The 12,657-nt window shown below is 40.5% G+C and overlaps 1 pseudogene; it reads left to right on the forward strand.

The window, feature by feature from the left end:
- Positions 1-5,902: 5,902 nt before the first annotated feature.
- On the forward strand, positions 5,903-6,246 carry LOC102833964 (annotated as a pseudogene).
- The last annotated feature ends 6,411 nt before the right edge of the window (positions 6,247-12,657 follow it).

Below are 12,657 nucleotides of genomic sequence, written 5' to 3' on the forward strand. Positions count from 1 at the left end.
AGAGGAGAAAACATACATACACACCTAAGAGGAACAAAATTTTAAAAAGCAAACAAGAGTGAAAAAAAATAATAATGAAGGAGAAAAAAGAGAGGGAAAAAACGCCAGCAGCAGCAAGAAAAAAGAATACAACAACCAAAAAGAGAAAAGAGAGAAAGGAAACTAACTTTGGAAGAGAGAAATGAGAGAAAAAGTACTACATACAATTAGAGAAAAGAAAGAATAAAAGCGAAAAGGACCAGAAAATAGTAAAGAAAAAGCAAAAGCAAAGAAACAGAAAGAAAGAAGAGAAGGGAAATAAGAAATAAGAAAAAATGAAAGCAGACATAGGAAGGATAAAAAATAAGAGGAGTGCAAAAGCCACGTGGGAGTCCATATCTGACGGCCCCTGGCTTCATAAGGAGGAAAGAGAATCAAACTCAAAATCCACCCAAGGCTGAGATTCCTAGGAAGCAGAGGTCAGACATGCTTCCACCCTACAAACTTCTTGACCCTATTCTGACACCAACCATTCCTCCACAGCACTCTCTGCTTCACATCTGGGTTCAATAATGCATTGCAATGGCCACCCAGAACTCATAACAATACTCACAATTATGTTAGGGAAGTAAGCAGATTACAATTCAGGAGCAAAACGAACTCAGAACACAGCAGTTCTCCAGTCAGGAACAGCTCGTCTGCCATACTGCAGGCACACCTCACTCTTGTGGTCCGTCTCTCAGCCATGTGGTCCCTTGGCCTTTGCTCTGCTCCAGCAAGTGTTACAAAGACCTTTTCACCAGGCTGTGAATGCCTACAGGGCACATTCTGTAAGCCAGCCTCCTGCCTGTAGGCACTCAAGCTTTACTCAGTCCATAGGCCTAAAGCCCAAAGCTGCTCTGTCTCTCCATGCCACCCACCACCTCTGCCGTTGTCTCTTGCAGTAGCTGTTTCTCTAGGTAGGGATCTCACACTTCACTCATGTTCTTCCTTCTTGATGGTCCTGGAATCTTTCATCTATGCTTCTGAGATACTTCCTTTTAAACCTAGCTGAAGGGAAAACTAACCAATTCCAACCTTCGAGTCCTGTGTAACTTATTTGCATGGTACCATTCAATCACTTGGTGAGAATTAAGACAACTTTGGATAGAAAAACCGTATCAAGTAAATTCATTTAGCACAGGGAGAGAAAAGAGAAGAATGAATAAACAAACAGAAAGAATGAAAGGAAATCATCAAGGCAGGTGCCAGACCCAGAGAGGAGACATCTCGGAGGGGGGGTGGTCCTACCAGCCAATGAAGCTCACATGGGGGTGGGGCAGATGAGACAGTGGTGCTCCTGGCCCTAGGTAGAATTCTTATAGGCCTAAGTGTTGTCTATGTTAAGGGCACCCAATCCAGAAGTAGTATGTGGAGGCCCCAAAGTATCTGGAATCAGGACCTGTCAAGCCCAGAGGTCAGTCATGAGTCGGGAGACTAGCCATAAGATTTCCAGCTAGTCCAGGGATGGACAGTACCAGTTTTGCAGGTCTGGAGCAGGACTCAGCCGAATCCAGGCACCTGGAGTGGTGCAGTTAGAACCCTATACACAATGATGCGCCTCAAAACTATGAAGATCACAGCTACGTGATTCACAGCTGCGCACTCTGACCTCTTTGAGTGCAAGAGCTGTGCTGAGGGTGGACGGAGGTACAGACTGGCCATGCCTCTGGTCACCAGAGGAGTGTGGGGAACAAGAAAGAATCACATCTTTCTCACCATGAGTCACTGATGTGTATCTCTGCCTCTAAACCACCGTCTTCTTCCAAAGCCACTTGTGAATAGGTCACAGCTGCATTTGGCCAGCTGACATATTTCACCTGTCTGTCTCCTTTTTCACCCAGCCTGTTTAGCTTCATCCCTTAGTTAGTAAGCATTCAATCCACTTCTCTATTCCCTCACATCCAGTACATGTATCAAAGATGTTTATTCTAATCTATCTATCTATCTATCTATCTATCTATCTATCTATCTATCTATATCTATATCATCTATATCTATATCTATATCTATATATATATATATATACCATGGCTTGGGTCAGACACACCTTAGTCTTCTTAGCTCTTGAACACTTTAAAGAGGCCTTTTGCAGCAGATTTGCCCAATGCAATGTGTTGTTCTATTTCTTGACTGCTGCTTCCATGAACATTGATCCTAGCCAAATAAAATCTTCTCTCCATTTATAATGACGTTGTTTATTGATCCACTTGAGTGGACTTTTGTTTTCTTTACACTGAGTTGTAACCCATACTGAAAGCTGTATTTCTTTTTATCTTCATCAGTAAGTGCTTCAAGTCCTCTTCATTCACAACAAAGAAGTTGTGCCATCTGCATGTGGCAGGTTATTAATGAATGAGCCTTCCTCCAATTTTGCCACATTCTTCATATAGTCCAGCTTCTTGAATTATTTACTCAGCATGCAGATTGAATAAGTAGGGTGAAAAGATACAACCTTAATGCATACCTTTTCTAATTTTAAATCACACAGTATCCCCTTGTTCAGTTTGTATGGGTTCTGCATGAATAGAGTTAAGCGTTCTAGAATTCCCATTCTTCACAACGTTATCCATAGTGTGTTATGATCCACACAAGTAAACATCTTTCTAAGTGATTAATATTATTGTTTTTGCTAAGTACCATTGAATTGGTTCTGCTTCATAGCAATCCTGTATAAGATTTCCAAGGAGTAGCCGGTGGGTTTGAACGTCAGCCTTGTGGTTAGTAATCCAGTGCTTATCCTACAGTACCACACCAGGACTCCAATGTATATTAGTCCCCATATGACCACCTACTCTTGTCTTGTCCTAACTGCTGGTGTTGTAAGGTAAGTACTAGACACAAGGTCAGCAGTTCGAACCCACCAGCTACTCTGTGGGAGAAAGAGGAGACTGCCTGCTTTCGTAAAAATTTTCAGTCTTGGAAACTCTACATAGGGTCTCTATGAGTCAGAACTGACTTGGTGGCAGTGGGTTTGATTTGGGTTTTGGTTATTTCATAAACATGAGATACATAATATTAACACCCTCCAGGTCATCCAAGTTGCAAGGTGTTTCGGGAACTCTTTTCTTTATGGATGAGTAGTATCCCATTGGTGTCCTAGTATGGCTCTATAGCGTAAGCGCTAGACTAATACACAAACTCACCAGGCACTCCTCGGAAATCTTATACAGGGTGATAATGAGTTAGAATTGCCTCAAAGGCACTTAACAACAACAACCAAGTGTTCCATTATTCCAACATATTCCAAAATGTTCCACATTTTGCTTATCCATTCATCCATTGATGAGCACTTAGGTTGTTCCTGCCTTTTAGCTATTGTGAAAAGTAGTGCAATAGGAATATTGTTGTTGTTCTTAGGTGCAACCCCATGCGAAACAGAAGGAAACAATGCCCAGGCCTTCCCTTCGCCTTCCTCACAGTTGTTTTCTGGGTGAGTCTATTGCTCAGTCACTATGACAATTCATCTCATTGAGGGCAGGGGGTTGGAGGGAAGGGTCTTCCTCTTTTTAAAGTGACCCTTTACTTTACCAAGCATGATGTCCTTCTCCAAGGACAGGTCCCTCCTTGTTCAAAGTATGAGAGAAGAAGCCTCCATCTAAGGAGAATTCTGGCTATACTTCTAAGACAGGCTGATTTGTTCTTTTGGCAGTCCACAGTACTTTCAATATTCTTTGCCAACACCATAATTCAGATGCATCGATTCTTCTCCAGTCTTCCTTATTCATAGTCCAGCTTTCATATGCATATGAGATGACTGAAAATACCAAAGCTTGGATCAGGTGCATCTTAATTCTCAAAGTGACATTGGTTCTTTAACACTTTGCAGCAGATTTGCCCAAAAAAGTAGAAGTCATTCTACTTCTTGACTTCCATGAGCATTTATGGTGGATTTAAGTCATATGAAATCCTTGACAACTTCAACTCTTTTTTCATTTATGATAATGTTTATTAGTCCAATTGTGAGGATTTTTAAATTTTCTTTGTGTTGTGGTATAATCACTATCGCAGGTTATAGTTTTTGACTTTCATCAGTAAGTGCTTCAAGACCTCTTAGCTTTCAGCAAGTAAGGTTATGTTATCTGCATATCACAGGTTGTTAATGAGTCTTCCTCTAATCCTGCTGCCATGTTCTTCTTTATATAATCCAGTTTCCCAGCATACAGATTGAATAAGCATGATGAAAAGTACAACCCCTTGTCCTATTTGAATGACTGCCTCTTGGTCTATGTATAGGTTCCACATGAGCATAATTAAGAATGGATTTCCCACTCTTTGCAAGATTATCCATAGTTTGTTATGATCCACACAATCAAATGCCTTTGCATGGTTAATAAAACACAAGTAAATGTCTTTCTCATATTCTCTGTTTTCAGCCAAGATCCATCTGATGTCAGCAAATAACCCTCATTTCATGTCCTCTTCTGAATCCAGCTTGAATTTCTTGCAGCTCCCTTCCAATGTACTGCTGCAACCATTTTTGAATTATTTTCAGCAAAAGTTTACTTACGTGTGATATAATGATGTTGTTGTTAGTGCCATTGGGTCTGTTTCAACTCAGTAGAGAACCTATATAGGGTTTCTTTCCAAGGAGCAGCTGGTGGGTTTGAACTACCGACCTTGTGGTTCAAAGTCCAGTGCTGATCCTACAGCACAACACCAGGATATTAATGGTATGATTTGATAACTCCTGCATTTTGTAGGATCACCTTTCTTTGGAATGGGCACAAATATAGATTTCTTCCAGTCGGTTGGCATAGGTGAATGAGTGCTTTCAGTCATACATCAGTTTGTTGAAACATTTCAACTGGTATTCTGTAAATTCCTGGAGCCTTGTTTTTCACTAATGCCTTCAGTATAGCTTGGACATCTTCCTTCAATACTATTAGTTCTTGATTATATGCTACCTCCTAAAATGGGTGAATGTCAACCAATTCTTTACAGTACCTCTGTGTATTCCTTCTATAGTCTTTTGATGTTTCCTACATCATTCAATATTTTGTCCATTGTTGTTGCTGGTGTTAAGTGCCGTCGAGTCAGTTGTGACTCAAGGCAAAATGTGTATAGGGTGTCTAAGGAGCAGCTGGTGGGTTTGAAATGCCAATCTTTCAGTTAGTGGTAGTGCTTATCCTACAGTGCCACAATATAGAATCCTTCAATATTGCATGTGAAGCCTGAATTTTTTCTTTAGTTCTTTCAGCTTGAGAAATGTCAAGCATGCTCTTCTCTTTTAGTTTTCTAAGCCTAGTTCTTTGCACATTTCATTATAATACTTTACTTTGTCTTTCTTGAGCTGTCCTTTGAAACTTTCTATTCAGCTCTTTTACTTCATCATTTCTTTGACTGACTTCAGCTACTCTTCTCTCAAGAGCAAGTTTCAGAGTCTCTTCAGACATCCAGTTTGGTCTTTCCTTTCATTCCTGTCTTTTAATGACCTTTTACTTTCTTCGTATATGATGTTCTTGATGTCATCCTGTAACTCCTCTGGTCATCGGTTATTAGTGTCTAATGTGTCAAATCTGGTCTTGAGATGGTCTCTAAATTCAGGTGGGATGCACTTTAGATCATATTTTGGTTCTTGGGAGCTTGTTTTAATTTTCTTCAACCTGAATTTGCATATGAGCAATTGAATGGTGTGTTCCATAGTTGGCCCCTGGCCTTGTTTTGGCTGATGATACTGAGCTTCCCCATCATCTCTTCATTTTGATTCCTGCAAATTCCATCTGGTGAAGTTCACATGTATAGTTGCCATTTATGTTGCTGAAAAAGGTGTCTGAAATGAAGAAGTTGTTAGTCTTGCACCAACAAAGACCAGAGTGGCGTGATCTCAGACAACAAGCTGTATTAAATGGACTCCATTTAATCCAGTGATTCAATAACAGCCATGCTTGACTGAGAGAACAAGGCTGGAGTAAACTTCAGCAAGTTCACCAGCATCATAGACTGGCAGAACGTCTTGTGCACCTACGACCAGGACAACTCTGGGATGATGGATAAGAATGAGCTCAGGCAGGCACTTTCAGGTTTTGGGTATCAGCTCTCAGAACAGTTTCACAATATCCTCATGAATACACAGGAACAAGAACAGATTGCTTTTGATGACTTCAACCAAGCCTACATCATCTTGCAGAGACTGACAGACATATTCCAGCACCACGACAAGGACCAAGACCATTGGATCTAGTGTCCTATGAGCAGTACCTGCCCATGATCTTCGGCATCATATGACCCCAGCCTCTGCGCAGAGCAGACGGCTTCTAACAACGAGAGACAAGCTAAATCCCTCACGCTACTCACAGGAAGAAATTATTCACAGTTAGATGCTGCTCTTGCTTAAATTCAGAAAATCTGTGGTGTGGGCCTAACTGTACACATGTGGATAAGCCGATGCTGGCTTTGTGATTATAGCAGTAACAGTATCATGGTCATACATAAGCATTTGGTTCGCTGTGCGTGGCATGTAATGCTTCATGAGCTGTGTGTGGAGGAATGTGTCACGTGTGTCCCAGTGTCACCAGTCTGTAGTGGTGCATCTCTATTTTAGTCATAAGAATTTTAGGTAATACTGATGTGTACATAAGGCTTTTAAAAAATGAGTTTATTGTATTCATTTGCATATGAAATGTACAGAAAAAAAATTAAAAGGTGGATTGCAGACACAGTACCAACAATGTCAGACAACCTGAGATTAACACACATGACAACACCAACCAGAAGTCAACCCAGATATAGAAGCATCCAAAGTAAAACAAACCTACAATATTAGTTTATTGTGTAACAACAAACAACCACAAAACTCACAAAGAAAAAGAGATAATAATGTAGTTACAGAACTTTCAAATGCAGAGTAAATCAAGTAGATTTCATAATAGAACAGATTATTTCTTGGCAATAAATAAATAAACCTTATGATCAAAATAAGTGAAGTCGTGGTGTGGTGCTGTGGGTTAATGTGCTGGACTTCAAGGTCACTTTAAACCACAAGGTCGGCAGTTCAAACTTAACAGCCACTCCTCTATACCCTATACAGGGGTTGCTATGGGTCAGAATCAACTCGACGGCACTTAACAACAACAACAACAATGCTGAAAACAAAAGAAAGGAAAATCATAAGGATATAAAACAACATCATAAAACACTAAAACAACAGCAATGAAGAAAATGACAAGAAAACCCACAAACAAATGAGCTAAGCATAGAATATTGCATGGAACAAAGAAACCAGTAGCACCAGAAAAAAAACACAGAGCAAAATGAGAGCAACCAATTGAATGCACCAATCAGGAGACTGTATAAGAAAACCAAACCGGAGCCAAGAGACACGCCTTACACACAAAGACAAAAATAGCCTAAAAATCAAAGTCTGGAAAAAATGTATCAAGCTAATGGCAATCAAAACTGGTAGAAATGGCAATGTTGATTTCTGATAAAGTAAACTTTACTAGGAACACCAGGATAAGAGACAAGGATGGATTTCCAGTAAGATGGTGGACTAGGCAGATGTACTACATGGACCCTCTACAACAAAGATACAAGAGACCAAATGAAACAGACACAGATGAAAATCCTTGAGCCCTGAACTACAGAAGAAAGGTTAGAAAAGTGTCTTGAGTGCTTGCTGGAAGGAGAAGCTGAGCAGAGATGGCAGGAGAGGGAGACTGGTGAAAGGCCAGCCAAACAAGCGTGACCATCTTGAACCTTTGTGAGTAGCCTTGGCAACAGCAGGTGGCTTGGCAAAGCGGAGTTAAACAGGTGACTGGACTGATGTGATTTCTTCTTTTTTTCCCCCATGCTCTCCCTTCTACCCTCATCTATTCCTAGTGCAATCCCTGCTCTCTGGGAGTTCAGAGCCTCACGGAAGGGAGCCACACCAATGTGGGGCAGGGGCCAGCTGCCTTTGATGTACCATTTTGGTGCCTGAATTCAGGTGGACTCAGCTACTGAACCACCAGATAAACATTTCACCAATCACCCTGCCCCCAGCTGCCTTGTGCTCCTAAACAGACACTGAAACAGCTCCATCAAGGGCCTCCAGGAACTACTTCCGGATTGAGTGCTCTGAACATATATCGCATTGAGACCAATAGGAACTCCATCCAGAGCTAGGAATTCCACATCACAACCTTCTCAAACCCATCTTGTGAGATCCTTGGCTTGGAGGAGCTCCAGAGTTTTATCCTCTACACACACAACAGCTGCACTGGTTTTTTGGGGTTTTGGTTTTTTCCTTCTGTTGTTTCAATGTTTTGGTTTCTTTTTATTTGGTTTAATTCTTTCTCTTTCTTCTCTTTTCATTCCCTTGAATTTTATCCTATCTATGCTTTTGTTTTTCCTTCTTTTCTTCCATCTCTCATTTCCCTGCTTGTTTCCCCCCCCTTTTTGATCTTTCTTTACTACTGTCTATTTTCTTTCTCTTTTTATCTTCTCTCTTCCTGGTTTCTCTGTTATTTTTGTGTTTCGTTCTTCCTTTTCTTTGTTTAGTTATTATATTCATTTTTTCTGGTCCCTATCTGGTTAAAAAAAATTTCTTCTACTTTACTATTTTCTTGTTTCATTGTTGGCTGCTTACTTGCTTGTATTGTTTTACTTTCTGGCGTGCATATGGTGGTGTTTGGGGAGAAATGTGGTTCTCCTCTTTCCCACCCAACATTGAGCCTATCATTGCTACTGCCACTGTGCCAATCCATCTCATTGGGTGTCTTCCTCTTTTTCTCTGACCCTCCAACTTACCAAACACGATATCCTTCTCCAGCAACTGCTCCCTCCAGACACTATGTCGGAAGTATGAGAGACAAAGTTTGGCCATCCTGGCTTCCAGGGAGCACTCTGTCTGTACTTCTTCCAACATAGATTGGTTGGCTCTTTTGGCAGTCCATGGTACTCTCAATATTCTCCTCCAACACCATAGCTCAAATGCATCAATTCTTCAATGGTCTTCCTTATTCACTGTGCAACTGTCACATTTTGCATATGAGGCGATTGAAAATACCATGGCTTGGGTCACGTGCGCCTTAGTCCTCAAACTGACAACTATTCTCTTCAACACTTTAAAGAGGTCCTGTGCAGAAGATTTGCCTACTTCAATACGTCATTTGATTTCTTGACTGCTGCTTCCATGAGTGTTGATGGTTGATCCCAGCAAAATGAAGTCTTTGACAACTTCAATCTTTTCTTCATTTATATGGGCGTTATTTATTGGTCCAATGGTGAGGATTTTTGTTTTCTTTACATTGAGGTGCAACCCATACCAAAGGCTGTGCTCTTTGATCTTCATCAGTAAATGTTCTAAGTCCTCTTCACTTTCAGCAAGCAAGGCAGTATCATCTGCATATCGCAGGTTGTTAATGAGTCTTCTTCCAATCCTGATGCCATGTTTTTCTTCATAGAACCCATCTTCTTGTAATCCATCTTCTTGGATTATGTGCTCAGCATACAGATTGAATAAGAGATCCTGGAGAAGCAAAGCACTACTAAAGAAGATGGCCTCTCACTTCCCCATCTCAAAGTCTACTACATAGCCATAGAAATCAAAACAGCCTGGTACTGGTACAACAACAGACATAAAAACAAAACAAACAACAACAAAAAAAAAACCCACAATGGAACAGAATTGAGAACCCAGAAGAGAATCCATACATCTTTGGATATCACCACCACTTGTCTGTCAATTTGTCATACTGTGGTAGCTTGTGTGTTGCTATGATTCTGGAAGCTATACCATGGGCATTTAAAATATCAGCAGGGTTACCCACGGTGGACAGGTTTTAGCTGAAAATCTAGACAAAGACAGATTAGGAAGAAAGAGAGACAGACTATTTCTGAATATTTAGTCACTGAAAACCTTATGAATAGCAGTGAAACACTGTCAACACCAGAATTTTGAATATTGAAACATGATGAACTCCAGAATATTATCAGCTATAGTGCAGGAAGATGAGCCCCTCAGGTTGGAAGGCACTCAAAATACGACTGGGGCTATGGACAACATTGCGGAGTATGAGTATTCCAGAACACTTAATTGTGCTCATGAGGAACCTGGACCTGGACCAAGAGGCAGTTGTTCGAACTGGGAACATGGGAACAGTGAATGTTTTAAAATTAAGAAAGGCGTGTGACAAGGTTGTATTCTTTCACCATACTTATTCAATCTGTATGCTGAGCACATAATCTGAGAAGATGGATTATATGAAGAAAAACATGGCATCAGGATTGGAGAAAGACTCATTAACAACCTGCAATATGCAGATGATACAACCTTACTTTCTGAAAGCGAAGAGGACTTAAAATATTTACTGATGAAGATCAAAGCCTTTGGTATGGGTTGCAACTCAATATAAAGAAAACAAAAATCATCACCGCTGGAACAATAAACAACTTCCATATAAATGGAGAGAAGATTGAAGTTGTCAAAGATTTCATTTTGCCCAGATCAACTATCAACACTCATGGAAGCAGCAGTCAAGAAATCAAACAACGTATTGAATTAGGCAAATCTTTTGCACAAGACCTCTTTAAAGTGTTGAAGAGCAACTAAGGTTTACCTGATCATGGTATTTTCAATAACCTCATATATGCCATATGCGTGTGAAAGTTGGACAATGAATAAGGAAGACCATAGAAGAATTGATGCATTAAAAGTACCATGGACTGTCAAAAGAACAAACCAATCTGTGTTAGAAAAAGTATAGCCAGAATGCTCTTTGGAAGCCAGGATGGCCAGCCTTCATCTCTCATACTTTGGACATATTATCAGGAGGGACCAGTACCTGGAGAAAGATATCATTTTTGGTAAAGTGGAGGATCAGAGAAGAAGAGGAAGACCCCCAATGAGATGGACTGGCACAGTGGGAACAGCAATGGACTTAAACATAACAAATACTGTGAGGTTGGCACAGGAATCGGCAGCGTTTCATTCTGTTATGCATAGGGTCACTATGAATCAATATCAACTCAATGGCACCTATTAACAACAACATGGACATCTGATCTTTGACAAAGGTCCAATGTGGATTACATAGGAAAGAGACAGTTTCTTTAACAAATTGTGTGGGCAAAATTGGATATCCATTTGCATAAAAATGAAACAGGACCCATATCTCACACCATATAAAAAACTGAACTCAAAATGGGTTAAAGACCTAAATGTAAAATCTAAAACTATAAAGATCATCAACAAATTGGGACAAACTTAATGGGACAACAAAAAATTGGGACAAACTTAAAGGCCCCAATACATTGTATATACTATCAAAGGTAACTGAAAACACACAACATAAGACAAATTGGATAATTGGGACCTCCTAAAAATTAGACACTTAATTGAATCAAAAGATTTCACCAAAAGACTAAAAAGAGAACTCATAGACTAGCGTTTGAGTTATGGTGTTGGAGGAGAATATTGAAAGAGCCATGGGCTGTCAAAAGAACCAACAGATCTGTGTTGGAAGAAGTGCAGTCAGAGTGCTCCTTGGAAGCCAGGATGGCCAAACTTCGTTTCGTCTCTCATACTTTGTACATGTTATCAGGAGGGACCAGTCACTGGAGAAGGATATCATGTTGGTAAAGTGAAGGGTCAGAGAAAAAGAGGAAGACTCATATGAGATGGATTGGCACAGTGGCAGAAGCGATGGCCTCTGGCATAGTAACGATTGTGAGGTTGGCCCAGAATCGAGCAGTGTTTAGTTCTGTTGTGCATAGGGTTGCTATGAGTAAGTACCAACTCAATAGCACCTAACAACAACATAGATTGGAATTTTTTTTAGCAATGACATGTTGGACAAGGGACTACTCTCTAAAATTTATAGAAAACTTAAACACCTCAACAAGAAAAAAAAGCAAATAATCCAATTTTAAAATGACCAGAGAACATAAACAGACATTTCACCGAAGAAGACATTCAGGTGGCCTACAAACATGAAGAAATGCTGGTGATCATTAACCATGAAAGAGATGCAAATCAAAACAAGAAGATATCGAACAAACATGATGGCGGATCGGGTGGAAGTGCAATAGGGAGCGCCGTCAGCAACAACACAGTATACAGGACCAAGCAGGCTCAGGGGATGGTCCCAGAACTCTGAACCACATATAAAGGAATATTTAGAAGGTTGGAAGGCTTACAGCTAGGGGAATTTGTAGCAGAAGCAAGAAGTCTATTGCTTTCTAATTTAAAACGCTCAGCTGCTTCAAGAGCTGCCACCTTGGGTGAGACCAAGTGGGGGAAGGATCAGAGCAGCCACGGACGTCTGACAGAACCGCAGAGTTAAAGATGTGGACATTCTTTTCTTTTGGTATCTGTTCATTGATCCCTTGCTGTCCGCGCACCTCCATTCTGGTGACTATAAGGGTGCCTGAGCTAGTGGACACCCCAGCCCCACCCTTGGAGGGTTCTATTACGCATGCACACAGATCTACTTGAAATTTAAAGAGACAGTTTCCACTTAAAACCAAATAACCACAGTTGGCCCTGAACTGTTTATAACTAGATAAAAGGCCAGAACAGGGATTGTGGAGCAGGACAGGCAGACAAAAAAGGAAACAGACCAAAAATTAAATCCTAATTTTTGTGACAATAGACAAATAGAAGAGTCAAGAACAAAGCAAAATGATAAGAACAGAGGATCTGGGAGGTCAGTCTAT

The sequence above is a fragment of the Chrysochloris asiatica genome, unplaced genomic scaffold, assembly GCF_000296735.1.
Source record: "Chrysochloris asiatica unplaced genomic scaffold, ChrAsi1.0 scaffold00018, whole genome shotgun sequence".
NCBI lineage: Eukaryota > Metazoa > Chordata > Mammalia > Afrosoricida > Chrysochloridae > Chrysochloris > Chrysochloris asiatica.